The sequence below is a fragment of the Equus quagga genome, chromosome 8, assembly GCF_021613505.1.
Source record: "Equus quagga isolate Etosha38 chromosome 8, UCLA_HA_Equagga_1.0, whole genome shotgun sequence".
In the NCBI taxonomy this organism is placed as follows: domain Eukaryota; kingdom Metazoa; phylum Chordata; class Mammalia; order Perissodactyla; family Equidae; genus Equus; species Equus quagga.
In genome coordinates this window covers 32,554,271-32,581,734 of record NC_060274.1, presented here as the reverse complement: position 1 = coordinate 32,581,734, position 27,464 = coordinate 32,554,271, and the positions used below count along the sequence as shown (strand labels likewise).

At 40.7% G+C, this 27,464-nt stretch overlaps 1 long non-coding RNA gene across 1 annotated transcript in view; it reads left to right on the top strand.

Moving 5' to 3' along the window:
• Positions 1-4,780: 4,780 nt before the first annotated feature.
• LOC124243990 (uncharacterized) overlaps positions 4,781-27,464 on the top strand; it is a 50,086-nt gene continuing 27,402 nt past the window's right edge. Inside the window, exon 1 of the long non-coding RNA XR_006889825.1 lies at positions 4,781-4,894. This is a non-coding gene — a long non-coding RNA (uncharacterized LOC124243990). The remainder of the gene's footprint in view (positions 4,895-27,464) is intronic.

The window sequence follows — 27,464 nt, the reverse complement described above, 5'->3', positions numbered from 1 at the left end:
GGCATCCATTCGCTGTCCTCTGAAGTGAGGGTGTAGCTTAGCTTGTATATAGTTTTCTAAAAGAAGTCCCTGATGCTTATTCATTCTTTTCCCTTCTCTTCTATCTCATGGCACAAGTAGAGGAGGAAGCTGGGAGGAAGTTTATCACCTTGCTGCGCTTTTACTTAATTTTTCACTCCTGAGTGCCTAAATGTCAAATAACCTTTTGAAATTCCCGATGTCCTTTTGATCTTCCCGTCAACCAGCAACTTATTTTTCCTTACTGAAACCAGTGAGTAATGTCATGATCGTCGAGGGCAAGGTTCGTTGTTGATAGTGCAAAGTGTCGCTGTTGTGGTGTGTATTTATTTTGTCCAAGTTTGAGTCGCCTGGTGGACAAGTGTCACTGAAGCTGGTGGCTACACCTATTGATTTGCTCTGTGCAAACGATAGTACTATTTTTCTGGAAACTCTTCAATAAGGAAACATGAGAAATATTTGAGTACAAAAAAATCGGAGCAATTTCGAACTCAAAAGGTTTTTTGTTGTTTTAAGGGTTGCCACAGCACTCTTTAAACTGGTGGTTTTTAATGGACACATATACATAATATTTGCTTTATTGGTGTGTTTAAAATACTTTTTCGTAGGCTGTTCTGTCTTGAGTGCATTAGAAGGCTATTGTTTGTAATGGAACTGAATTGTTTCCTTGGAGTTTGATGTGCATATAAGATTTACAATCTGATTGTACTTTTTAACTTATTAACTGTAAATAAATTTTAGAGAATACACAGTGTCTGATTTTTCTAATGATGCTGAAATTTTTGAAATAGGATTTTACGTTTGCATGTGAATTGGAAAGCGTTTTAATTTACAATTTGATAAATTTTGGCTTTTTTTGTGAACTTCAAACTCTTGGAAGTCTCGAGATATGTGTTTTGTGCTATCTTGGGAATCTGTGTTACGTCACCTCGTTAATGATCGAGTGAATCTCCAGGAAAATGTATCATGCCCTAGCCCAAGCCATTACCCAGTTTGCCAGCAATAAAGCCTTTAAAAATGCATCAAAATTCAGTTTTGAGTCCTGACCCCAAAGTCCCCCTTTGGTGGTGGTGGGAAAAGGTCTGAAGCTCGCATTCTTTCATTTTATGAAAGAAAGGAAGAGTGTTCCATATAGGTAGCAGCATAGAATGAGAGTAGAGCCACAATTTTCCTTACAGTCGAGAAGGTGGAAGTGGAGGATGAGCAAGGGCAGGATTCATAGCACTATGTGGCCTGAATTCGTCTTTGTACCTGCGTTTCTTCCTACTAATGTTGGGAGGCAGCGTCATAGAGTATCTGTGAGTCACGGTGCCTGGGGTGGACCTAAGCCTTCACCTCTTGCAAGCGTTGGAACTCTCAGTAAATTATATAAACTCTGTGCCTTAGCTTCCTCAGGTAGCAAACGTGGTTAGTCAAAGAAACTATCGGGCTTTTGAAAGAATTAAAAGGGAGGGTAATGGTAGACACAGAGGAAATACTTAATAAATGCTGTTAATTGGAGGCATGTGTGCTGAGAATAAGTGTGTATGCTGAGAGTGGTCCTTTGGGACTGTCACCTCCCTGGAATAGAGTGTGCTCTGGGAAAGCTAAAAGACAAATTAAGAGAAGGTAATTTGTGGGTGAATTAAATAGAAGGCAGAGAAATCTCTATTTTTTTAGCCTGCTGACAAAGTATACAGCAGGAGGTTAGAAGAGGTGGTTTCATTAGACAGTTTTCACTGTTGGAGGTTTTCTAGGCTTTCTTAAAAACTTGGGGTCTTCTTTTATCATATTCCTGAAAGGTATTTAAAATGTGCTATTATGTATTTTAAACTGGGAATTTATCAAAGTAATCGTTGAAGTTATTGATCCAAGAACTTGCACATTTCCACACTAAATTCTCACTTGGATTAAGTTCAGTAAGGGTTGCTTAAGAACCACGTTAATTTACATATACGGAACTAAATTATCATTAATTTCTGTGAGGTTTGTCCTTCCTGTGTTAAAGGAAACAAATGAGTACAATAGTTAGGTTTGAAACAGCAGAACATTAATACCAAAAGTAAAAAGTACCCTCATATTTAAAGCATTGACACACGCATCTTCAGGCTTTGGGTTTGAAGCCTATAATTTAGCTCTGTTTCCTCTTAGCACAAAGAATGATAGGACATATTCTAACTTGATGAGCAAGCCAAAGTTGTAGTATCTGAAGTTGACATACAAGGATTTCCTTAGATGGAAGTCATGCAGCAGTAAGAAGCTCAAACTGTGGCTGATGCCGATTTCACAAGAGCGATTGTTTGTCATGTTGGTACTCAATCGTCTTGGTACATGTCGTCCTGAACCACCGTCTATAACGTGATAAACTTATCCGGAGCGCAATTGGAAGGTAGCGATCCTAACACCAAGCGCTGTGGCTGGCCCAGAAGTTTGAGTCAATATTCTACTGACCTCAAAACTCGACTTCTTTTGCTTGTGAAAGTTTTCACAGAAGGGTTGTTGCATTGAGATTCTTGCAAGTACTAAAATTCCCTGTAAAATGTACATCTATTTCTCTCTTCTATGATTTTTTTCAGGTACGTCGTTGTTTTACTCTAAGTGTTTAGTAGAAAGAGTATAGAAAAACGGGTGTGACTTAGGGTTCTAAACTCTCAGGTTAAAAAATTATTGAAGCATAATATATATAGAAAAAGTATATATGTTACATGTATTATAAGCACAGCTTGATGAAATTTCATAAATTCAATATACTTGAGGAACCAGTGCTCAGATTAAAAAACACAAGACATTACCAGTATGCCAGAGGACTCTGCTATGCTCTTTCCAGTCTCTACCCATCTTCCCTCCAAGATAACCATTATTCTGACTTCTTACGGCATAGTTAACTTTTGCCTGTTTTTGAACTTTATATAAACTGAATTATGCTGTCATATGCCTAGCTTCTTTCACTCAAAATTACGTTTGCGAGACTCGTTCATGTTATTGCTTGTAGTTGCAAATCATTTCTCATTGGTGTGTGGAATTCTAATGCATGAATATTCTACACTGTTTCTGCAACTCTTGATGGGCATTTAGGTAGATTCCAGTTGAGGGCAATTATGCATAAAGCTTCAGTGGGTGTTACAGAACATGCGCTTTGGTGAACAGATTGTTTTTTTGGAGTATATGTCTAGGAGTGAATTTCCTGGGTCACGTATTACGCAAATGATCCATCTTGGTAGATCGTGCCAAACACTTTTCCAAAGTGGTTATACCAATTTACATGAACCTTTAGAGGAGTGTAAGAGAGTTCTGGATACTTCATATCCTTGCCAACACCTAGTATCTTTGGTCTGTTTCATTTTGGCTGTCATGATAGGTAAACAGATTTTTTTAAAACTTAAAAACATTTTAATCCAAGTAATGTATTCACATAGTTTAAAAAACAAAAACACCTGAAATAGCGCATGAGGATTTACAATAAAAAACAGAAAGCCCTGCCTCACCCACAAACACCCCTTTCCTAGAGGCAACACTTTTTTTTTTTTAAAGTCAAGTTGTTTTTAATAGGCTGTTTTTTAGGGAAGTTTTAGATTTAGAGACTAATTGCCCGTAAAGGACAGAGTGCCCTGCCCCCACCACCCCCATTTCTACAGTTATTAATATCTTGCATTAATGTGGGTACATTTGTTATAACTGATGGATGAGCCGTTATTGATACTTATTATTAACTAACATTAGGGTTCACTCTCTGCGTTGTACAGTTTCATGAGTTTTGACAAATGCATAATCTCATGTGTCCACCATTACAGTGTCATCCAGACTAGTTCCACTGCCCTAAAAATGCCCTGTGCTCCACCTGCTCATCACTTCTCTCCCCGTGAATGCCTGGCAACCTCTGCTCTTTTGGCTGTCTCCATAGTTTTGCCTTTTTCAGAATGTCGTATAGTTGGAATCATAAAGTCTGCGCATAGCTTTTCCAAATTGGCTTCTTTCACTTAGCAATATGCATTTACGTTTCCTCCATGTCTTTTAGTTAGCTCCCTCCCTTCCTCCCTCCCTCCCTCCCTCCCTTCCTTCCTTCCTTTCTTTCATTAATGGAGTTTATTTTTTTAAACAGTTTTAGGTTTACAGTAAAATTGGCTGGAAAGTACAGAGAGTTCCCGTGTAACCCTCCCCCCACCCAACACACACAGTTTCCCGTTATTAATGTCTTGCGTTAGTGTGGTGCATTTGTTACAATTGATTAGCCAATATTGATTCCATTAGTAACTAAAGTCCACAGCACGTCTTAGGGTTCACTCTTTGTGTTGTACAGTTGTGTGAGTTTTGACAAATGCATAATGTCATGTGTCCACCATTATGGTATTATACAGAATAGTTTCGCTGCCATAAAAATTCCCTGTGCTCCATCTCTTCTTCTCTCCCTCCTCCCTTGAGTCCCTGGCAACCACAGGTCTTTTTACTGTCTCCATTGTTTGAGGCAACACTTTGAACTGTTGCAGGTTTTTATTCTTTTGTTGGTTATCTTCATAATTCTAAATAATGTACTGTACTGCTGTTTATGGATTCATCCATTTTAGGCACCATCTACTGACATTGTATGAAGATGAGACCTCGTTCACTGACACTACTCTTCTCTCTTTCTCTTCCCACTATGCTTACATTACTGAATTCCTGTCTTGATTACTGTTTCAGTCAGGGTCCAGCCAGAGAATGAGTCACCATAGGTATTTTACACAGTTACATAAGTGATGGAGATGCCAGAAGCAAACAAAGGGTGGCAGAGCGGCCAGGAATGAATGTCATCAGCAAGCCGTCTCCACCCCCAGGGCTGGGAAACACAGAACCGTGCCCGGTAGGAGCTGGGATCCCAGGAGAAGGGGCTGCCCGGAAAGGAGCTGGAATCTCTGAGGAGGTAAAATCACGGCTAGAAAATGGAGTGGGAGAGAGAACAATAGCCAGGCTGATAGCCTCCTCCCTGTCTCCCGTCAAGCCGCCATTGGGCAAACCACTCTGGAAGCCAGTTAGCAAGGACTCAGGAAATGTAGTTTGTAGAAGTTCAGGGGCTGGATCTGAGGGCCAACAGGCATAATGGGTGAGCCTACACATGCGTGTTAGTCAGGCTTCTCCAGAGAAACGGTATCAATAGGAATTGGCTCACGTGATTATGGAGGCTGAGAGGTGTAGACCCAGGAGAGCCAGTCGTGTAGTTCCAGCCCCAGTCTGAAGGCCTGAGAAGCAGGAGAGCTGAGGGTGTAAGTTCCATTCCAAGTGTGAGTCTGAAGGCGGGAGAAGACCAGTATCCCAGCTCCAAGACAGTCAGGCTTAGAGAGTGAATTCTTTGTTACTCAGCCTTATTCAGGCCTTCAAGGGATTAGATGAGGCCCACCCACATTTGGGAGGCAATCTACTTTACTCAGTCTACTGATTCAATTTTTTTTTTTCTTGAGGAATCTTAGCCCTGAGCTAACATCTGCTGCCAATCCTCCTCTTTTTGCTGAGGAAGACTGGCCCTGAGCTAACATCTGTGACCATCTTCCTCTTTTTTGCTGAGGAAGACTGGCCCTGAGCTAACATCTGTGACCATCTTCCTCTTTTTTGCTGAGGAAGATTGGCCCTGAGCTAACATCTGGGCCCATTTCCTGTGCTTTATATGTGGGATGCCGACCACAGCATGGCTTGCCAAGTGGTGCCATGTCTGCACCTGGGATCCAAACCGGCGAACCCCGGGCCGCTGAAGTGGAACGTGCGCACTTAACCGCTGCACCACCGGGTTGGCCCCCTACTGATTCACATTTTAACCACATCCAGAAACATCCTCACAGACACACCAGAAATAATGTTTGACCAAATATCTGAGCACCCTGTGGCCCAGTCAAATTGAAAAGTAAAATTAACCATCACAATATGTAATTTTTAAATTAGATACTTGTCTTTGTTACTTATTTTATCAATTTTCACTTCCTACATTGTAAGACGAATGTCCCCCTTATCCGTTCTGCACTTTTTCTTTTTCCTCCACCTGCTGTCAGCTTTGGACTTTTACTTTGTCATTATTGTTAACCTTTTTATTCTGCCCTGCAATCGAGTATTTTTCAGATGGTTCATAGGTTTATTCTAAAAATTGAAAACCAATAAATGGTTTACATTGTTATGACTATGTAAATAGCATTCAGATCTTAAAATACTGATCGTTCTTTCCAACCCTTGGACCTCTTGGATGAGGACATCCCTAGCGTCAGGGTGAAACAGATTCTTTCTCTTTATACTCCATTGACGCTTTAAACCAGGCCATGTTTTGGTTGGTTCATTCAGACTACGACCATCTTACAGATATTTTTTGGTTTTCCTTAATTTTCTAGTTGCTCTTCTTTGTTTTCTTGCACTCTTTCGGTGTTCCCAAATCACGCCATCTGTGAAGTCATCCTATTCCCCCCCAGTGTTGTCTTATTGGAGCCTTCTCTCCTCTTGCCCCAGTTTAGATTGGGGCCTCAACAGGCCTGCTTCGTAGCTTTCATCTTGAGGTTTTTCTTTGGTCTTTTCCCCACTTCGTTCCACAATATCATGGTAATATGACTCTCTGGGAAGGTAGGGGGTGTTTAAGAGCATGGACTCTGGAGTGGGAATGCCCAGGGTTAGATCTTAGTTCCCCCGCTTACAAACTGTGTGATCTGAGATCTAAGTTATTTGGCCCCTTCATAACTCAATTTCCTCATCTGTAAGATAATAATAGTAATAGTATATACTTCACAGGATTGTTGTGTGGTTAAATGTAATAACACATGAAAGGCACTCGCAACAATGCCTGACACAAAATAAGCACTCAGTAAATGTCAGCTATTATTAATCATCTTCTTTCTTTATTTATCCTCTCTTCGTTTTACTGGAGTACATCCTCAGATAACTTCCTAATAAAGAGCGAATAGAGTCTGAGGCTTTGCATGTCTGAAAATATCTTTATTCTGCTAAAATATCTTTATTTTGCTCTCACATTTAATTGACAGTTGTGATAGATTTAGAATTCTAGGTAGTAATGACTAGTTGCCCCTGCCCTAAGTGGCCCCAGACTAAAACGCTGTTGGAATGATCACATCTGCTTTTTATAGTGTTTCAGACTCATACTGTCACTTTTACCTTATCCTATTCTTTTGAAATGATTCACCAAGTCCAGCCCGCACTCAAGGCAAGGGAAATGATTCTCTGCCTTTTGAAGGGCCTACAAGAGAATTTATGAACATATTTTAAACTACCATAGTCTGCCCTCTGGCCTCAAATTATTTACATTCAGCTCATATGCAAATTATCCTTTCCCTCTTCTAAGAATCACCTCTCAAAGTCCCAGCCATTTACAGTGTCAGCTCAAAGTCCAGGCTGTTGTCATGTCAACAGGTCCATGTGTGGATAAGGCTTGTCAGGTGCAGTTTCTTTTTTTTTTGAGGAAGAGTAGCCCTGAGCTAACTACTGCCAATCTTCCTCTTTTTGCTGAGGACGACTGGCCCTGAGCTAACATCCGTGCCCATCTTCCTCTACTTTATACGTGGGATGCCTACCACAGCATGGCTTGACAAATGGTGCCATGTCTGCACCCTGGATCCGAACCGGCGGACCCGAGGCTGCCAAAGCAGAATGTGTGCACTTAACTGCTACGCCACCAGGCTGGCCCCTTGGGTGCAGTTTCTTAAATGCACATCCTTGAGTACACTTCCTCTCAATCTGAAGGACTGTGAACTAAAGATCCAACTAGCACTCCATGGTGGGACAGTCATAGGATAACCAGAAGAGACACTGCTGATCATGAAGCGGGTCCACATGTGTCACTGGCCTGTAGCAATTCTGAAATTCAGCTGGGCACAGGTTGGCAGTTCCTTCACTGGGACTCAAGGCCCGAGAATGACTTTTCCCTGGTTCTAGCTCCCTCTGGGCTCTTGATTTCATCCTTTGAGTCTTTCTTCATTTTTCATGAAAGGTCGCCTGTGTCTGCAGCTGCATAGCTGTCCCAGTCTACTTACTGATTGTAGAAGCTGGTGGGTCCAAAGCCCTCTTTCATTGTACTGTCTCTGTTCTTTTAAAAACCCTTCTCCACCTTGGGTTTCTGCTGGGACTTATGAAGAACAACACTCTTAAACTTCCAGTTATATAGTAACTAAGAGAACTGTAAGTCCTACAGTTTACTTTGCTTTATGAGGGTATGCTATATCATAGAATACTGGGATCCCCCAAGACTCTACCTCATTTAGGAATCTTTTCTAGCATCTTTTCCCAGTGTCAACTATTCAGTTTTGTTCTTAAGTTAATAATTTCACCTTTGATAAGGGCTGCATCATTAATGTTATCTGTGTGTCAATAAAATGAGAAACTATATTTCAGTGGTATTGACTAAATGCAAGTAGTATCAGTTAGGAATGCATTTAGCTGCAAGTAACAGAAAGCCTGCCACCAGTGGCTTAAATAGAAAGAAATTTACTCACAAAACAGGATGCAGCCTGCACCACGTTAAGGCAGTAGGGTCGTCTGAAGCAAGCTGCGTGGAATGGCAGAGCTGTCAATTTCTTTATTAGCTACTTCAAAATATTGGGAGAAATGTTAGCAATCATTAGTACTAATAACACCAATATTTACTGACCACTTACCCCCTGCCCTCTTCAAGGTGCATTTTGTGTATGAGCATTTCAGGCTCACAATGAATAGAGGCGGAATGGTTGATGTCACATGAAAGTCATTTCTTTTCTTCTTCCTCTCCAAGTCACAAAGCAGCTGTAATATTTCTAGGGCACTTGGCTTCACCAAAATCCCGCCAAGGTTTCCTTTGCATATCAATGTCTCAAGCAAACTTATAAGAATTCTAGAATCTAATACTTTTGCGGAGAAACCAGTCTCGCCTTTTCCCATCATGTTAAAGATCTGTGCTGTTCAATAGAGTTTCAGGATGAGCCCTTAGGGGGTGCTCCCGGGGGGGTATATTGGCTTTGTGCTTCTTTTGGCAAGAACCTCGCTTGCTAGGAGGCACTGCAACTTTTATATAATTATCAATTAAATTATAATTATCAATTACAGTAAAAACAAAGGATTTTACTTTTTGTCTTCCTGTTGACATTTTCTAACCTATGCTAAGTTAGCAGGTTGCATTTTATTTAATTCTTATCATCATACAACTACTCTAACATCATCACGGGGCAATGGTGGCCCCAGGGGTAGCATCAGTTCTGGAAATTTCAGATACGGTTTGCAAAGCTCTGTAAGGTCTTTGTCAGCATAAATTTAAAGTTTTTTTGAGATTTGGATCCTATGCTCCAATTTTTTATTACCGTTCAATGCTGTTTCCTCCAGAACTTTCTTCACTTCCTTTACATTATTCCATTAGGCGTTTGACCAAACTTGTCAAAAAAAACTTTTCCTCAACTTGAATATGAACATTTGGAAGAGTACTGACATATTCAATACCCAAATATTTTATTATTTCTGAAAGGAGTTGGTTCTCCCTGTGGAAGATGAATAAGTGAACAAATGTCTTTTTTTTTAATCTCTAATGAAAATATCTTCTCTATTGATCAGCAAATATATGTGCAAGGAAACATGCTATGTACTGCAAGGGGGAGCAAGCAGGTTAGGAGTATAACTTAGATTTCCTTTCTGTTATCAAAAAAAGATAAACTTTTTATTTTATTAATTAGGATAAGGTGTGCTTTAAAAAAATAAAAGGAGGGGCTGGCCCCGTGGCCGAGTGGTTGAGTTCGCGCGCTCCGCTGCAGGCGGCCCAGTGTTTCGTCGGTTCGAATCCTGGGCGCGGACATGGCACTGCTCGTCAGACCACGCTGAGGCAGCGTCCCACATGCCACAACTGGAGGAACCCACAACGAGGAATACACAACTATGTACCGGGGGGCTTTGGGGAGAAAAAGGAAAAAATAAAATCTTTAAAAAAAAAATCTTTCACACACACACAAAAATAAATAAATAAATAAAAGGAAAGATAGCCATGAAATTAGATAAAAGTTAAGCAGTGAAATATTTTTTCCCTAGGGCAGCAAGGAGTTATGAGAAATACCATAACCTGTACATTTTGGACTAAAAAAGTTGCTGCTAATAAGATTATAAGACTTATCTTTAAAAGGTTTGCTTTGTGTAGTACTATTATTCCTTTGTTCTTCAAAGCCGTAAGAGCTGCTTTCCTTGTACTGTTAACGTGAAATAAATGACAGGACATTTTTCCCCTGCATTTTCTTCTTGCCCCTTTAAAGCTGAGCTTTTTAAAAAATCTGTTATGTATTAATTCTTTTTCTCTCCATCCTTTGTACAAAACCAGCTCTGAGATTGGGAATAATGTTGACTATTGTTAACTCAAGTCCATGACAACTTAAATTGCCATAAAGCCAAGCATTTGAGGAGCCTTTGAGTTCACCCCTTGGAATTGCTTTTCCAGCCCTTGGGCAGGATTCTGTTGAAATAATCCTTTCTAGAGAGGAGACTCTGTCTCTGGAAAGAACTGTCTGATTTGACCTTATATGTTGATTTTTCTAGAAATGGAGGCATTGAGGGGGCTGGGGGTTGGGTGGAGGGAGAACGAGATGTATAGAAGTGCAGAATATTCAGGTTTACTTGAAGCCAACTGAGCAGAGGAAAGTTGTATCTTGCAAGAGCTTGGCTCAGCCAGGCTCAGCTCTCAGTTGTTGTGGAACTAGTGAAAAAGTTATCCTTAGAGATCCCATGAAGGATGCCTCCAGACCTCTAAAAGGGATTTGTTCCTTTTGTATTAAATAAAGGGTCTCAGGGGGTATTTACTTCACCTGTGTGCATCCTCAACACTTCTTCACACTAATTATGCTGTAATTACCTCCTTGCGTAGTTCTCTTTCTCCCCTCCTAGGCCTCGAATCCCTCATTGGCAGGACTCATGTTTCTCATCCTTTTATCATTACAGCAGTGCCGGCTGTGTGCAAATTGCTCAGTAGATATTGAATGAATGCATTGTGTTGACGGAGTTCAGACGTACGCAGAACACGGGCTCCCAAATTTTGCAGGAGAACTAGTAATGGAGAATATATATATTCCCTTTTTTATAGAAACTTATGGAATGAACTTCTGATGAATTCCTAATATTTTGTGATCAAATGAATTGGCTGAAAACTAAGATGCCTCTTATGATCCTAGGTGCAACCCAACATCACTTAGCAATCACAACCTTAGAGTCCCTTAGCAAGGGCAGGACAGTGCAATGGGTAAGATGGTGGGCCCAGGAGCCAGGCGACTGGGTTCAAAAATCCTCCCTCTGCCTCTTCCTAGCAGCAGGCCTTTGGACAAGCTGCTTAATCCCTCTGTTCCTCAGTTTCCTCAGCTGGAAAAACAGGTGCAATATAGCACCCACCTCTTAGAGCTCTTATAAGAATTAAGTGAGGTAACATGGGTAAAACTCTTAGGATAGTGGCCGCAACTTGGTGAGCTTTGAATGTTGGCTTTTATTAGTAATAACGTAAAAAACTTGAGAAAGTCTCAATTTGCTTATTTGAAATTTTCATATGGACATGTGTTGGAAGCAAAGAATAGCCGTAGTACATAAAATGTCATGTTGGAATAAAACTCACTTGGGAGAATGAGGTCGACTTCACCGACAGCGGTCTGTGCCAAGGGACGCTCTGGCTGTGGTGAGGAGCACAGACATGCACAAGACTTGCCCTCAGCGCAGACTGGTAGCAAAATGGTGAGAAATACATTGGACAACAGAGGGAACAAGGTAACTTTGGTTCGATCCCTACCATTCACCAGGCACTGTTCTATGCGCTCTGTGCTTGTTTTTCGTTCAAGCCAAACTAATAATCTTATGAGATAGGTACTATTATTCTCATTTAATAGATGAATAAACTGAAGCTTAGAGAGGTTAAGAACTTCGGCAAATTTCACACATCTACATAGCAGAGATTTGAACCCACATCTGTCACGTCCCACTCCCCCACTGATCTTTATAAACATTTTTCGAGGAAGTGAAATAATCACCTCCGAGAAGAACGTACTATGGGACTGTGAAATCCCAAGGTGGGAAAAAAATCAATTTAAGCAGTCTGTTTCTCCTGGTGTACAGCATAGGTGTTCAATGTTTATGAAATGACTAAGTTTATGAATGAACGAGCAAAAGCATGAATTGTCCGCTCCTATGATTAGGTAGTTTAGTTTGGCTGAGGACCTCAGGGCAATCTGGCTTATGTCTAAAGTCTTCGTATGTGCCTCCTGCTCTGACTGCCACAAGCAGCCAAAAGAGAAGGCTAGTTAATACATTTGTCTCAAATTACTCGTAAACCAGTAAAAAGCAGACTTCACAGATGTAACCATGGGAAGTCACACGCAGTTTTAAACCCTTCCTCCTCCACCCCCAGAGCCCCTCCGTACGGGAACCTTGTAGGTCCCAGTGCAGACCTCTCCCAGTTTGTAAAGATAGCTCTGGGCACTGCGACACAATGACAACATGCACCAGGTTCTCAGTACACTCTAATTCCCTTTTACCTCGTAAACACCTTTGTCCAGTTTTACTTCCCAGGTTCTACTTAGACAAACTACAGAGCTGACAAAAAGCCAAAACAAAATGGAATAATGGACCCAGCAGCAGAGATGTACAGAAATCAGGACAGGGCATGTGGGAGTGAACGGGAGGTGGGAAAGGGAGGGTGGCACCCAGGGAGTCTTTCCGGGGAAGGTCACATTCTAGCGAGGGAGGAGAGTCAGCCCTTGTACTTGTATTCCTTTGTGCCAGATCTCCTTGTCCCCAGCACAGCTGTGGGCTTCACAGCTGTAGGACGGAGCAGCTGCCCCTTGCAATCGTGAGAGAAAACACCATTAACAGAATTTGCTCCTTCTCTTGCCCTGTGATGTTTCCCTCTGGCCGCCATGCTGGAGCGCTCTTTCCTTACGACACCGTAGAAGAGAGAGGTTGACCTCTGCCGGCCTTAGCTTGATTTCTTCTCAGTTCACTTATCCACCTGTGGCTTTTTTCAGCCATTCAGCAAACATTTATTGAGGGCTTCCACGGCCAGGATCTGTTCTAGAGGTAAACCCCTGCCCCAATGGCGCTTACAGGCGGGTGGGGGTTGTTACGATCAGTGCTTGCAGCTACTCCATCAGGCGGGCCACTCTGTCACCTTCCATTCCTTTTTCATTGTCGTTTAGCAGGTGGCTGTCTGCTTCTTTTCTCTGATTACACACCGAGGGGAATCCAATGCTTTGGGGTTATGGATGGTTATACAGAATGGACTCCTGGATGTGTCTATTATCTTGAGGAATTGTACATATTTGTTCCAAAAGCTAGTTTACTCTTGAGCTAGATATTTTAAACAAAGCAAAACAAACCAGAAGAAGCTCATTAAAACTGTACATCCTAAGGGTTTGACAAATATTCAGTGGGTTTTTGAGGAAGCATTTGGTCAAGAGACAAAGTCATTGAGTGAGTGCCCAAACCTGGGGGCAAGTGCAGATTGGGCTGTAGGGCCCCTGAGTGTGGAGCTTGACCCTTGGCTGGGAACCCCCCTGCCTGTCCTCGGGACCCGCCTCAGAAGCGATGCAAGAAGGAGCTGCTGCCGGATTGTACCTGCTGTAGCAGCCAGCGCTCCTGAAGTGACTCCACCACTCATGGACTTTAGGATGCTTGAAGGCTCTTTATTCCAATTAAAGTGCAGCCATACTGGACCTTGAAAAGTGTGGCTTAGAGCAACCTCTGGAAACAACTCAGCCCAGCCCCCCCCTTTTACTGTTTTGGCCCAGAGAGCCACAGAGCTTTGCCCAGGGTTGCTCAGCTAGTGAGTGGCACAGCTGGGACGAGAACTCTGTCAAGTGTTCTTTCTGTCCATCTATTTGCCTAGGAGGGCTTAGCCCTTCTTGGACCTTTATTGTGTTTTGCTGTCGGAATCAAACACAAGGTAGATTTCTCAGGTAGTCGTGGCTGGGGGAAGGGGCTGTGACAGCAGAGTGAGATGAGAGGCAGGGAGACCTCAAAGGAGAGATGATTCAAAAGCCAGGGGAGTGGGCCTGAGGGACACTGCCTCCTTCCCTCGTGCTCTGGGCTGGCCTTTGTAAGGGTGTCTGGGCGGCCTAGTCCTGAGTGCTGGTGGAGTTTCAGGCATCGGCGATGGCGCAGGGTCAGGGGCAGCTTGGGTAGATTTTGGGCATCTGTGGGACATAGCGGGGTGTGTGTGTGTGTTCAAGAGAGAGAGTGAGAGGATCGCAGTGGAGGGATGTGATATTTACTCTGATCACCTATTCAAATCATTTTCCAGTGACTCAAATCATGGGGCATCTTCCTTAAAACAGAAAGTAAATCCCAAAGAAGAAGAAGAAATAATAAAATTAGATCTAGAAATCGATGTGCGTTGTTGTTAAAAAATTCCTTCTAAATACTTTTCTTTGATTTTAGAAGTTGGCTTTGGTCCCCTCTGAATCCTGGAAGATGTAATGGAATATTAAAGATGGTTTGGAGTGGCACCTTCGTTGGTGTGATTTTTCGTTCATTTCACAGAGCAAGCATTCTGGCAGGGGAAACCTAAAATGTACAGTCAAACGAGTTAGCCCAGCCAACGTGGGGCAGAGAGCAAGGTAGGGTGGGCTAAGTACAGAGAGTTCAAGGTTTGGAAGCTGAGTTCACAGGCAGCACAACTACCAACCCGCTGTGAGGACTTGTGCAAACGAGTCTTCTCTCTATTCTGAAGTCTCCCGATGCAGGTTAAAGTTCTGCATGAATTCTGTACAGTCAAAATACCTGCCTGCATGAGTAGTACAGAAAAGGGGGCTTCAGATGGAGCTGTTCAGACTGGCCTTGTTCGTCTTTCAAGTCAGCGACGGAAAGTGATGTTCAGAACTCCAGGATCGTATGGCCAAGCTTCCGAAATTTTGTTCCTTCACCGTAAGGACATTTCAAACTAAATTTAACGTTCAGATTTAGTTCCATCATCGGGACATCACTCGAAAATTAACCAACAAGTTTTTCTGTTTCTGTTAGAAAGGAGAGTCATCCATTAGCATAAATTATACCTTGAATATAGTGACCATCACATGAAAGAATATTGTGAGCCTAAGATTCTGTTGTGGAATACAGGATTTGTTACATCGAAAGTGGACTATGAAAATTCCAACCTTCTTACTCATTGGCTCTGATGGCTAAAAGGAGAGGGATGTCTTAGTCAACATAAACGATCGCTCTCGAAAATAGAAGTGTAAATAGGATTCTGATGAGTTGTTTTGCTAATTGTTTTTCAGTATACAAAATAATGTATTATAAATGGAAAAACTAATCTCTCTTCTTGAGGAAAAGTATTATTCAAGAAAACTTTGATTATAAAGAGCCCCTGGAAATTGCACAGAAGTTCCTCTTTTCTGTAGATTTGTTCATTTTCTCACTGCCCCGTAGACCTTTTTCTGATGTTTTAGTTTAGTGGTCTGGAGCTGACAGGTAGGGTGCTGCCTCCCTCAGATACTTTGAGTAAATCTTTTCTTGTATGATTGCTTCGTGTTAAAAAAAAGATGCATTTAAGTTTTCGATTATAGAGGACTCCGATGATGAGACACGCATAAGATGTTTCCACTTTTTCTGGAAACAAATTGTTGAGAAATATCTAGAACCTTGAACTACGGCTCATACCTCTTGGCTAAGTAATTTCACATCTAGAGTTTGGTTCTAATGAGATAATCAGAGATGAAAGACTAAGTTGGTGTACAGAGAGGTTCATGTAAGAATATATGTAAGAAAATTGGAAATAAACAATGTCCAATAATGAGACAATCATTGTGTACAATATACCCACACAATTAATTTTATGTAGTCATCAAAGTCATGTTTTCATAGCACATTTAGTGCTCTGATGTTAAATGAAAAAGAGAATCAGTATATGAAGTAGCAGGAAGATATGTTCACAGTTTTATTTCATTTTTCAATCAAATACCTTAAAACATTTTGAGATGTAATTTACGCTTAGTAAGATTTTCCCTTTTCAAGTATATGCTTTGACTGGTTTTGACAAATGTGCCTATCAAGATATAGACTCTACCACCCCCCAAATTTTCCTCTTGCCCCTTTGTAGTCAATGCTCTCCCTCTAGTCCCCCAGTCTCTGGCAAACTGTAGTTTAGCATTTTCCAGAATGTTAGATAAATGGAATCCTACAGTCTGTTGCCTTTTGCAGCTGGCTTCTTTCACTTCTGAGATTCATTAATGCCGTGTGCGTCAGAATTTCACTCCTTTTATTGCTGAACAGTGTTACATGGTATGGACGTCTCACAATTTGTTCGTTCACCAGCCCATAGACATTTGCGTCGTTTCCAGTTCCTGATGCTCACGAACCATTTGTGTATAAGACATAATGTTTGTATTTCTCTGGGGTGAAACCTTAGGAGAAGGATTACTGGGTTATATGGTAAGAAATTGCCCATCTCTTTTTCGAAGTGCCTGCCCCATTTTGCATTCCTACCAGCAATGGGAGTTCTAATTGTTTTGCATCCTCTAAGCTCATGAGATTGTCCATTTTTAAAGTTTTAGCCATTCTAATAGGTGTGAAATGGTATCTCATTTTCCTAGTGACTAATATCAAGCATCTTTTCATGTGCTTATAAGCCATCCATATATCTTCTCTAGTGAAATGTCTATTTAAATCTTTTAAAATTGGAGTCGTGGGGCCGGCCCGGTGGTGCAGCGTTATGTTCACACATTCTAATTCTCAGCGGCCCGGGGTTCGCCGGTTCGGATCCCGGGTGCGGACATGGCACCGCTTGACAAAAGCTACGCTGTGGTAGGCGTCCCACGTATAAAGTAGAGGAAGATGGGCATGGATGTTAGCTCAGGGCCAGTCTTCCTCAGCAAAAAAAAGAGGAGGATTGGCAGTAGTTAGCTCAGGGCTAATCTTCCTCAAAAAAAAAAAAATTGGAGTTGTTTGTTTTCTTATTACTGAGTTTTGAGAGTTCTTTATATGTGCTCTATACAATTCGCTTGTCAGATAAGTGATTTGCAGATATTTTCCCCAGTTTATAGCTTATCTTTTCATTTTCATAATAGTGTCTTTTAAGGAGCCAAAGTTTTTAATTTATCGACTTTATTTTTAATTCTATGCCTCGTCCTTTTCTTTAATAAACTTTTTAGTTTAAAATAGTTTTAGATTTATTTAAAAAATGCAAAAATAGCACAGAGAGTTCCCCTACACTCTACACCCAGCTTTCCTTTTATTAATATTAGTATGGCCCATTTGTCACAACCAGTGAATGTGGTTTATGCTTTTTGTGACCCAAGAAATCTTTGCCTCCCCCAAAGTCTTCATGATTTTGTGTGTTTTTATGCAGAAATTTTATAGTTTTAGCTTTTACGTTTAGGTCTATGATACATTTTGAGTTAAAGTTTGTGTCTGAATTGCAGTAATGTTGAGATTCCTTTTTTTTCTTTTCTGTGTGGGCATTTAGTTGTTGTAGCACTATTTGCTGAATAGACCTTTTTATTTTAACACACACACATATATATAAATATATAAAACACTGAAGGATATGCTTGAATGGTGGTTCTATTTTTTACCTCTGATATTTTCTAAGTGTTTCTATAATTAGCACGAGTGAGCAGCAGTCTGTGAGTGAGCAGACACAATATGGCGAAGAATGACAGTGAAAATAAACGCAGTAGAAGCAGAGACTGAGAGAAGCTGGCCTCTGAAAGAGGGCTCAGCAGATTATGTTGCTGAGAGGGTGATGGATACTCAGTCCCCCATTTGTCGATTTCTGAACTGCTCTGCAGAGCCTGGAGGCCTGGCTTCATTGTGGGTCCTCTTCTTCTCTGTGGTCTAGTCCAACAGTTGAGAAATGCGTATTTTTTGCTTGCACATCCACCCTTAGAACAAACCCCCATTACTTTAGACAACTTGAGTGGGGCTCTGTTTCTTGCAACTTACAGGAAACTTACCAGCAAACCCACACACACAGGAAGTAGGCACCTCTTTATGGGGTAAGGATGAAGGACTAAGGAAAAACACGTGGGTCCCAAAACTCCTCCTCCGGGATTTGGCCTCCATGAGCGAAATTAGAGCTACGTCTTTTACTGTAACATTATATTTCTGTTAGTTGTAAATATGTTGCTAAGATCAAGGGATAACATATTATTAGCCATTTATTCATTTTAAAATTTATTTTTCATATTTTGCAGCTCAGAGACCGGAGTTCTGAAAACAAATAAATTCTGATTTGGGGTGGAGAGAGAGGGTTGCAAGTAGAACACTTCTGAACATAGGCCAAGACTCGTCCTTGTGAAACTGGTCTCAGAGATGGCAAAAGGTCACCGAAGCTGAATTTTGCATCCTTGAGACATAGCGCACCATGGTTAGGGTCATGGGCTGAGGCATCAGAATGCCTGGGTTTCAAGGCCAGCTCCATGACTTTCTCAGCTGGGTGAGCTCAAGCAGTTTCCAAGGCCTCCTTAAGCCTCAATCCGTTCTTCTGCAAACAGGGCCGACTGGGAGGTTTCTGTCAGGTAAGGTGCCTGGCACAGAGGAAGTGCTCTGCAACTGCCAGCTCATCTCATTGCTCCCCAATACTCCCAGCGCTCATGCCAGGGGGCCTGGCGGCCTCGTGTGCACGCATGCCTGAATTTTCAGGCTCATTGTTCCCTTTGCGAGGAAGGCCTCCCATTTCACTGAGCCCTTGAGCCACCCCATCTGTTCAGCTTTCTCTGTCTCCCTGTGTGGGTTCCCTCCTCCTTTTTAAGGCCCTTAATTAGTTTTGGGTGATAGAATGATCCACACCACCTGAGCATCAGTTATTAGCAATAAATGCTGCTCCTCTGAGTAGCTCTGGCATACTAATTATTTCCACATAAAGGTAGTTTTCTGCAGCTCTGATTACCTGCTAAATTATACTGGTGCGTATTTTAAAATTTTTGTTTGTTTTGAAATCATTCACCTCAGGTTCATCCAGTCCATCCAGAAACACCTGCAATAACATTGGGATAAATTCTTGGGTTTAATTTTTTTTCAATTTTTAACTCCAGCGCATTTTTGCTTTTTAGCATCTCTTGGGGAAGTTCTAGTTCTTCTGTTTTCTGGCTCGTGTTTCCTAAATAGCCCATTAATTGCTTAATAGATGTTATCTCTAGGAGGCTGATGATCTTTGCCAGGCATTAGTGTTGTCATGCTAGGCCTCGCATGTTAATTCTTTCACTGACTTGTACTCCGGGACCACATGATAAAGGCAATAGGCCAAAGAAGCTACTGAGTTGAAACAGGGAGAAATTCAATTTAACTGGGATTAGGTTAGCACTTGCTAAAGGTGGTGGGCATGGTGGTTAGGGCAGGAGACGGGGCAATGAGCCACAAATGAGCAAAATTGGCTGGATATAAGATAAAAACTATTTCCAGCACTATAATCAACCTTTCTTTATTTTTGTTAAACTATGGTGTAAGAGTGTAACATGCTACAAAGACATATTCTTTTGAATGCTTATTTTAATTTTCACCTTGGGTCTCAGTGTTGGGGATACCATAGGCAGTGGTCTTCATGCCCTATCTAAAGGAGGTGTTTAGAGCTGACTGATTTTTTTCTTTCTAACATTTTGTACAATAGAAATATTTTATAATTAATTAATTTAAAAAAACAGGCTTCAAGGGGGCAGCCTGGTGGCATAGTGGTTGAGTTCATGCACTCCGCGTCGGTGGCCCCAGGTTTGCAGGTTCAGATCCCAGGTGCAGACCTACACACTGATCATCAAGTCACGCTGTGGTGGCATCCCACAAAACAGAAGAAGATTGCCACAGATGTTAGCTCAGCGACAATCTTCCTCAAGCAAAAAGAGGAAGATTGGCAACAGATTTTAGCTCAGGGCCAATCTTCCTCACCAAGGAAAAAAGGAAAAAGAGCCAGACTTCAAGATTGTAATTGTGAGGAAATCTAGCCAGGAATCTTTGCAGTGGTGCAAAAGAGGTGAAAGTGACAGGGGTTAGAGTGGGGCCAGGAGATGGAGAGATGAGGACAGATTTTGGGGTTTTTAAAAAATGCTTTTGGTTGTTTAATTAACATACTGTAAAAATAACTTTTTTTGGTGTATAGTGCTATGAGTTTTAACAAAGGTACACAGTCATGTAAACACCAGCCCAATCATAATACAGAACAGTTTCATCACCTTCCACAATTCCCTCGTGTTGTAGTCAACCCCCCCACCACTAACCCCTGACAACCACCCATATCCTTCCCTATATCTTTGCCTTTTCTGTCATATCATATAAATGGAACGTCACTGTATTTAACTTTTTGAAACTGGTTTCTTCCATTCCGCATAATGCCTTTAAGAGAGAGACATCGATGTTTGGTTCTTTTTTTTCTGAGTAGCATTCCATTGTGTGGATATACCAGAGTTTGTGTAACCATTCATCTCCTCAAGGATCTTTGTGTTATTCCCAGTTTTTGTCAATTAGGAAAAGAACTGCTATAAACATCTGTGTACAAGTTTTTGTATAAACATAAGCTTTCACTTCTCTACAATAAATTCTTAGGAGTGGGGTTAATGGGTCATATGATAAGTGTATGTTTAACTTCATAGGAAACTGCCAACCTATTTTCCAGGGCAGATGTTCCATTTTGCATCCTACAAGCAATGCAGGAAACTTGCAGTTACTCTGCATCCTTGCAAGTATTTGGTATTGTGCTTTTCTTAAAAAAACATTTTAGTAGCTGTGTCCCAGTACCTCACTGTGGCTTTTATTTGCATTTGCCTAAAGTCTGATGATGTTGAGCATCTTTTCATCTACTTAAATATTTGATATGCTGGATACGAGACCTTTGCTGGATATATGATTTGCAAATATTTTCTCCCAGTCTGTAGCTTGACTTTCTGTTTTCTCAATGTCTTTGAAACAGCAAAAGTTTTAGTTTTGATGAAGTCCATTTTATTGATTTTTCTCTTTTAAGTAAATCTAATTTATAAAGCTTAAGACTTCAGACATGAAATCTGTGCTCTTTGTAGGCATGCATTTGCTATTATGTACCAGCATCGGAATGTTTTCAGATTTGTTGCTTATGGTTGCACTAATTGTGCGCTGCACAACTCTAGGAGGCATAATTTATTTGGCCTACAATGTGAATGGCACCCCCACGAGCTGTAAAGTGTACAACTTGTACAACCGTACATTATCTCTCTGGTGTCTTCTTTAGTGCACAGATTGCCATCATTGCTGTGGTTCTGTTTTATTTCTCCTGCCATTTATTTATTATGTGGGGTCTATATGAAAGCTCTATTTAAGAAGCTCCTGTAAATGAACCATCTAAAGCTAACTTGTTCCCACTGACTCTTCAGCTAGCTGATGGCCCATCCTTGGGCTTCCAGCAACATCATGCTTTCGGGCCGGTTTCCTCAGCTGTCTCTTCCCAGCAGTTCACTTACGGAACATGGAAACTCCCTGCCTGCAGCCAGTCGTAGCGTCTAGACAGCTACCGTCTTGAAACTCCAATCTAAACAAATGACTAAAAACTTAAGATTTGTAGCATCATCTATCATGCAACTCTGGATTTGCATTCAAAAGCAGCCGAATATAAAGACAAATGCCATTTGCAGGTAATATTTTGGCTACGAGTAATACATCATTAACTCCGAGTAGCTCCAAGTAAACTTCGAGGTGGCACACGGTTCCCCTCTGACAATGTGAGGTACCATTTGGTGTCTGAGATTTTTATATTCTGAATACTTGGCTGGTTGTACTTTCTCGCCCCCAGTTAAAGATGGGGTCACAAGCTGTTAATCGGTCAGCAGTTCATGTCAGAGCAGAACCAGAAAAGCTTCAACAGAAGAGGATTGTTCTCAGTGTGCTGCTACGTCATCATCTTCATCAATTATGGTGGGCTCTAAAATGCTGCATGGAAGGCAGGGATGGGGAAGAAGGAACCAGCGTCCTATTTATGAATTGTTTTTATCTGAAATCAGGCTGATTATGTTTTTATGTAGGGAAGGCACAGAATAGGATTGTACCTTGCGAATGGGTGTCACTTACACTGGGAAGTCGTCAAGGAGGCCATCTTGGAAGGTGTGGATTTGGAAAGCTGAAGGTTTGGGAGGAGCGAGTGTGTAATATCACAGGAAGGTAAAAAGATGGGTTGAGAGGGCATCACTGCTTGGAGGGTCCAAAAAAGTGGTTTGAGGGTTGAAGGAAGGAAATGATTTATCGATCCCGCTCTAAGAAGTAATGATAACCAAAGGGGTGGAACCAGCAGGTGATTTTTGTTTTTTAAGTAAGTCCGTGAACCTAGTACAGAAGGTGGTCTTCCCCAGGGAGGTCTTGCACCTACCCGGCTTCTTCATAATCAGCTCCAGTATGATGTCAGAAAGTATCCAGTTTTTCACCATTCAATATGATGCTAGCTGTAGGCTTTTTGGTTTTTTTGTTTTATAGACGTTCTTTACCAAGTTGATTAATTCTCCCTCTATTTCTAGTTTGCTGAGATTTTTTTAAAAAATTTTTTATGAACGGGTATTGAATTTTGCCAAATGCTTTTTCCCATCTATTGTTACGATCATATGATTTTTCTTATTTGGCCTGCCGATGTGATGGATTACGTTAGCTGACTTCAGATGTTGAAGCCATCTTGCATACTTGCAATAAATCCCACCTAGTCATCGTATATAATTCTTTTAATACATTGTTTGATTTGACTCACTAACATTCTATTGAGGATTTTTGCATCGATGTAAATAAAAGATATTTCTCTCTAGTTTTCCTTTCTTATAATGTCTTATCTCGTTTTGTTATGAGCTGATTTTGTTAATGCTGACCTCATAGGATGAGTTAGTAAGTGTTCTCTGCTTTAATTTTCAGAAAGAGATTGTAGAGAATTAGCATCATTTTTCCTTGAAATGTTTAGTACAATTAGTGAAGTCATGTGGGCCTGACACTTTCTTTTTTGGAAGGTTATTAATTCTTGATTAAATTTATGTAATAAATATAGGCCTCTTCAGATAATCTATTTCTCCTTGTGTTGAGTTTTAGTAGTCTGTCTTTTAAAGAATTGATCCTTTTCATCTAAGTTATCAAACTTTGGGGCATAGAGTTGTTCATAACATTTTTTATTTTTGAGGAAGATTAGCCCTGAGCTAACATCTGCTGCCAATCCTCCTCTTTTTGCTGAGGAAGACGCCCTGAGCTCACATCCGTGCCCATCTTCTGTCACCTTATATGTGGGACGCCTGCCACAGCAGGGCTGGACAAGCAGTACGTAGGTTCACCCCCGGGATCTGAACCGGTGAACCCCGGGCCGCTGAAGCAGAACGTGCACACTTAACCGCTGCGCCACCGGGCCGGCCCCCTAGATCTTTCTTCTTTTCTAATATATACTTTTAGTGCTATAAGTTTCACTCTGAGCAATGCTTTCACTGCATCCCACATGTTTTGATAGGTTGTATTTTCATTTTCATTCAGTTAGAAGTACTTTTAAATTTCTCTCCAGACTTCTTTGACTCGTGTTGTTTAAAAGTACGTTATTTAATCTCCAAATATTTTGGGATTTTTTTTCAGCTACCTTTCTGTTATTGATTTCTAGTTTAATTCCATTGCAGCCCGAGAGCATGCTTTATATGACTTCTGTTCTTTTAAATTTGTTAAGATGTGTTTTATGGCCCATAATGTGGTCTAGCTTGGTGAATGTTCCATGTGAATTCGAGAAGCATGTTTGTTAAGCTATTGTTGGATGAAGTAGTCTATAAAGATCAACCAGATCCAGTTGATTGATGCTGCTGTTTAGGTCAACTATAGCTCACTGATTTCCTGCCTTCTGGATCTGTCAGTTACTGACGGGGTGCTGAAGTCTCCAACTGTACTAGTGAATTTTCTCTTTCTCCTTGCACTTCATCAGTTTTTTCTTCAAGTATTTTGATGCTCTCTTGTTGGGTATATTGTTATGTCTTGGAGAATTGATGCCATTATTATTATATAATGCTGCTCTTTATCCTCAGAATTTTCCTTGTTCTGAAGTCTGCTTTGTCTGAAATTAATGTAATGATTCCAGCTTTCATTTGATTAGTGCTAGCATGGTATATCTTTCTTCATGCCTCTCCTTTAATCTATCTTTGTCTTTATACATGTGAAGTGCATTTCCAGTAGACGACACATACTTGGGTCTCGTTTTTTATCCACTCTGACAGTCTCTGACTTTCAATTGGTGTATTTAGACCATTCACCTTTGACGGGATTATTGATATGGTTGGATTGATACCTACCATATTTTTTTTTTTTAAAGATTTTATTTTTTTCCTTTTTCTCCCCAAAGCCCCCCAGTACATAGTTGTATATTCTTCGTTGTGGGTCCTTCTAGTTGTGGCATGTGGGACACTGCCTCACGTGGTCTGATGAGCAGTGCCATGTCCGCGCCCAGGATTCGAACCAACGAAACACTGGGCCGCCTGCAGCGGAGCACGTGAACTTAACCACTCGGCCTCGGGGCCAGCCCCAATACCTACCATATTTTTAACTTTTCTATTCCTTGCACTTGTACTTTGCTTCTTTTTGATCTTCCCCTCTTTTTCTCCCTTCTCTGATTTTAATTGAGCAGCTTATATGATTCCACTTTCTTTCCTTTCTTAGTATATCAATTATACTTCTTTTTAAAAAAGTTTTAATGGTTTCCCTAGTGTTTGTGATATACATTTCCATCTACTCTAAGTCCACTTTCAAATAACGCTATACCACTTCATGGGTAGTGCAGGTACCTTATAACATAGTACTCCCACTTCCGCTCTTTCATCTCTTATAACATCGCTGTCATCTATCTCACTTATCCACATGCTATAATCACCCAATATGTTTCTGCTATCATGACTTTGGACAAATGGTTATCTATTAGATCAATTAAGAGCAAGAAAAATAAAAGACTTTATTTTACCTGCATCTATTCCTTCCTTAATGCTCTTCCTTTCTTTATGTAGATCTGAATTTTCAACCTGTATCATTTTCCTTCTCTCTAAAGAACTTCTTTTAACACATCGTGCAAGGCAGGTCTACTAGTGATAAATTCCCTCAGTTTTTGTTTGTCTAAGAAACTTTCTGTTTCTCCTCCATTTTTGAAAGATAATTTTGCTGGATACAGAATTCTAAGTTGATGGTTTTTATCCTTACAACACTTTAAAATATTTCACTCCAGTCTTTTCTTGCTTGCATGGTTTCTGAAGAGATGTCTTATGTTATTCTTATCTTTTTCTCTCTGTGGGTAAGGTATTTATTTTCTTTCTTAGAATTTCCATCTCTCTGCTTACATTACCCATCTTTTCTTGGATGTTGTCTACTTTTTTTTCCCCCGTTAGAGCCCATAACATATTAATCATAGTTAAACTTCCAATCTTTAGATTCCAAAATCTGTGTCATCTCTGTCTGGTTCTGATGCTTGCTTTGTCTTTTTAGACTGCTTTTTTTTCTTGCCTTTTAGTAAATGTGCCTTGCAATTTTTTGTTGAAAGCCAGACATGATGTAGCTGATGATAGGAACTGAGATAATCAGGCTTTTATGTGGGGTTTTGTGTTAATCTGGCTGGGAGCTGGGCTGTGTTTAATGTTTTCTCTAGCTGTAGGTTCTAGAGGCTTCAGTTTCTTTTTTTTGCTCATTTTGTCTTTGTGTTTCCCTAAGAATTCCTTCTTAAATAGGGTCTGTGTCTTGCATCTCTCTCAGTTGTAATCTACTACTATTATGCTGGAACCCAGTTGATGTGGTGGTAAGATGTTGGAGGGGGAAGCGCTCCATTATCTTACATTTAATCTAAATCTTTTTTTTTAAGTTATGCATTTTGGTGCAGAAGATTGGCCCTGCGCTAACATCTGTTGCCAATCCTCTTTTATTTTGCTCTCCCCAAAGCGCCAGTACGTAGTTGTATATCCTAGTTGTAAGTTGGAAGAACTTTGGATGTAGTTCAAAATGTTTACTTTTTCCCTCCCCCTGCCAGAAGCATAAGGGAATTTTTTTCCTCCACTCTTTACCTTGAGAACTTGATGGGGCTTCAGGAGGTAAAACAAATGGAAGTGTGGGCGCTCCCCTAAGACTGGGCTCCCAGGGGTTTTAATATTTCTTGTGTTATTCACCAGCATGTACTTTTCAGAAAATACTTGACTGTATCACGTGTCACTGATCCAGTAGCTCCATTGGTGAATTCATTTGCTCTCATGCACTGATCTGTAGGCGTTTCTATAAATTTTTGTCTGGAAAAGAAGCGGAATGTCCTGATTTGTTGTGCCACCCAGCAGTTCAATGGCAGAGGTCAAGTTTTACAGTGATTTTTTGAGCTTGGGGCTCAGATTGAATTTTTTTTAAATGAGAAGAACTGCCTTCAACCACTACTAGTGAACACTGAATGGCTTTGGAAATGAGTTTTTGCTGCACGCTTGTATTTTGATGAATCCAACCTAAAATAACAAGGCCAAACAGTGCTCATATGAGAAAGTTACACTGCTGTAAAGTCATTTCGACAACTAACATGGTTGGAACGTCAAGCTGCCTTACACACTTCCAGTGGTGTCAAAAGGTAAAACAAGAGGTGAGATCTCCATTTCCACACAAATTTGCAGTGGATGTATTTTCTGAGTTCAAGATGCAGGTCCAGCAGCATTTTTTGGACTTCAATGCTAGTGGAGAGAAAATTTCCATATTTCAAAACCCATTTAACTGACCACTTGAGGAGCTTGCTCCTAATCTTCAACTGGAAGCGATTAATCTGCAAGATAATGATTAAGTTAAAAGACAAATGTCAATAGAAAAATTGAATAGAATGCTAGAAATGCCTTTCAAACGATCAATATGGTCAATTAAAATCATGTATATGCTAGTGAATTGATATCAGCATTTGGTAGTACTTTTCTGTGTTAAAAGACATTTTCAAAGATGCAATGTTCATCTTCAAATTGAACTACTCAATGAGGCAAAATCTCATTATAGTTCAGCATCATCAGATGAGCATGAGCAACCTATGTTGATGACAAGCCAATTACATTTGAACTCCAATTAAGTGAAGTGTTCTCACTCCAAAAAGAATTTCATTCTTCTCATTATAGACCTATATTATTAAAAAATTGTACTAAATTGTTACTATAGTTTGAATTTTGTCAGTAAGAAATGTAGGGAAATTTGTTTTCTTTCTTGTTACATAAGTGATTATATCATGTCCTTGATTTTGCCTCTTGGTCCACAAGGCCTGAAATATTTACTATCCACCCCTTTATAGAAACTGTGTGCTGACCTCTGACCTAGTCTGCTCTTGACTTCCTATGTGCGAGAAGACAGTCTGAGGCCCTCAAATGAGGAAGCCCCATGCACAGAGCCAATAATCCACAAAGATCTCTGTATATTATAAATAGAACAAAAAAAACTTTTAGGGGTTGGTCAGCTGACACATCAGTCAGACTGTCTCTTAGGAAAACCTGGCACTTGAACAAAAGAGGGTGCTCTTTGCCAACATGTCCATATTAGTTTCTTAGGGCTGCTGTAATGAAGTACCACAAACTGGGGACTTAAAACAACAGAAATCTATT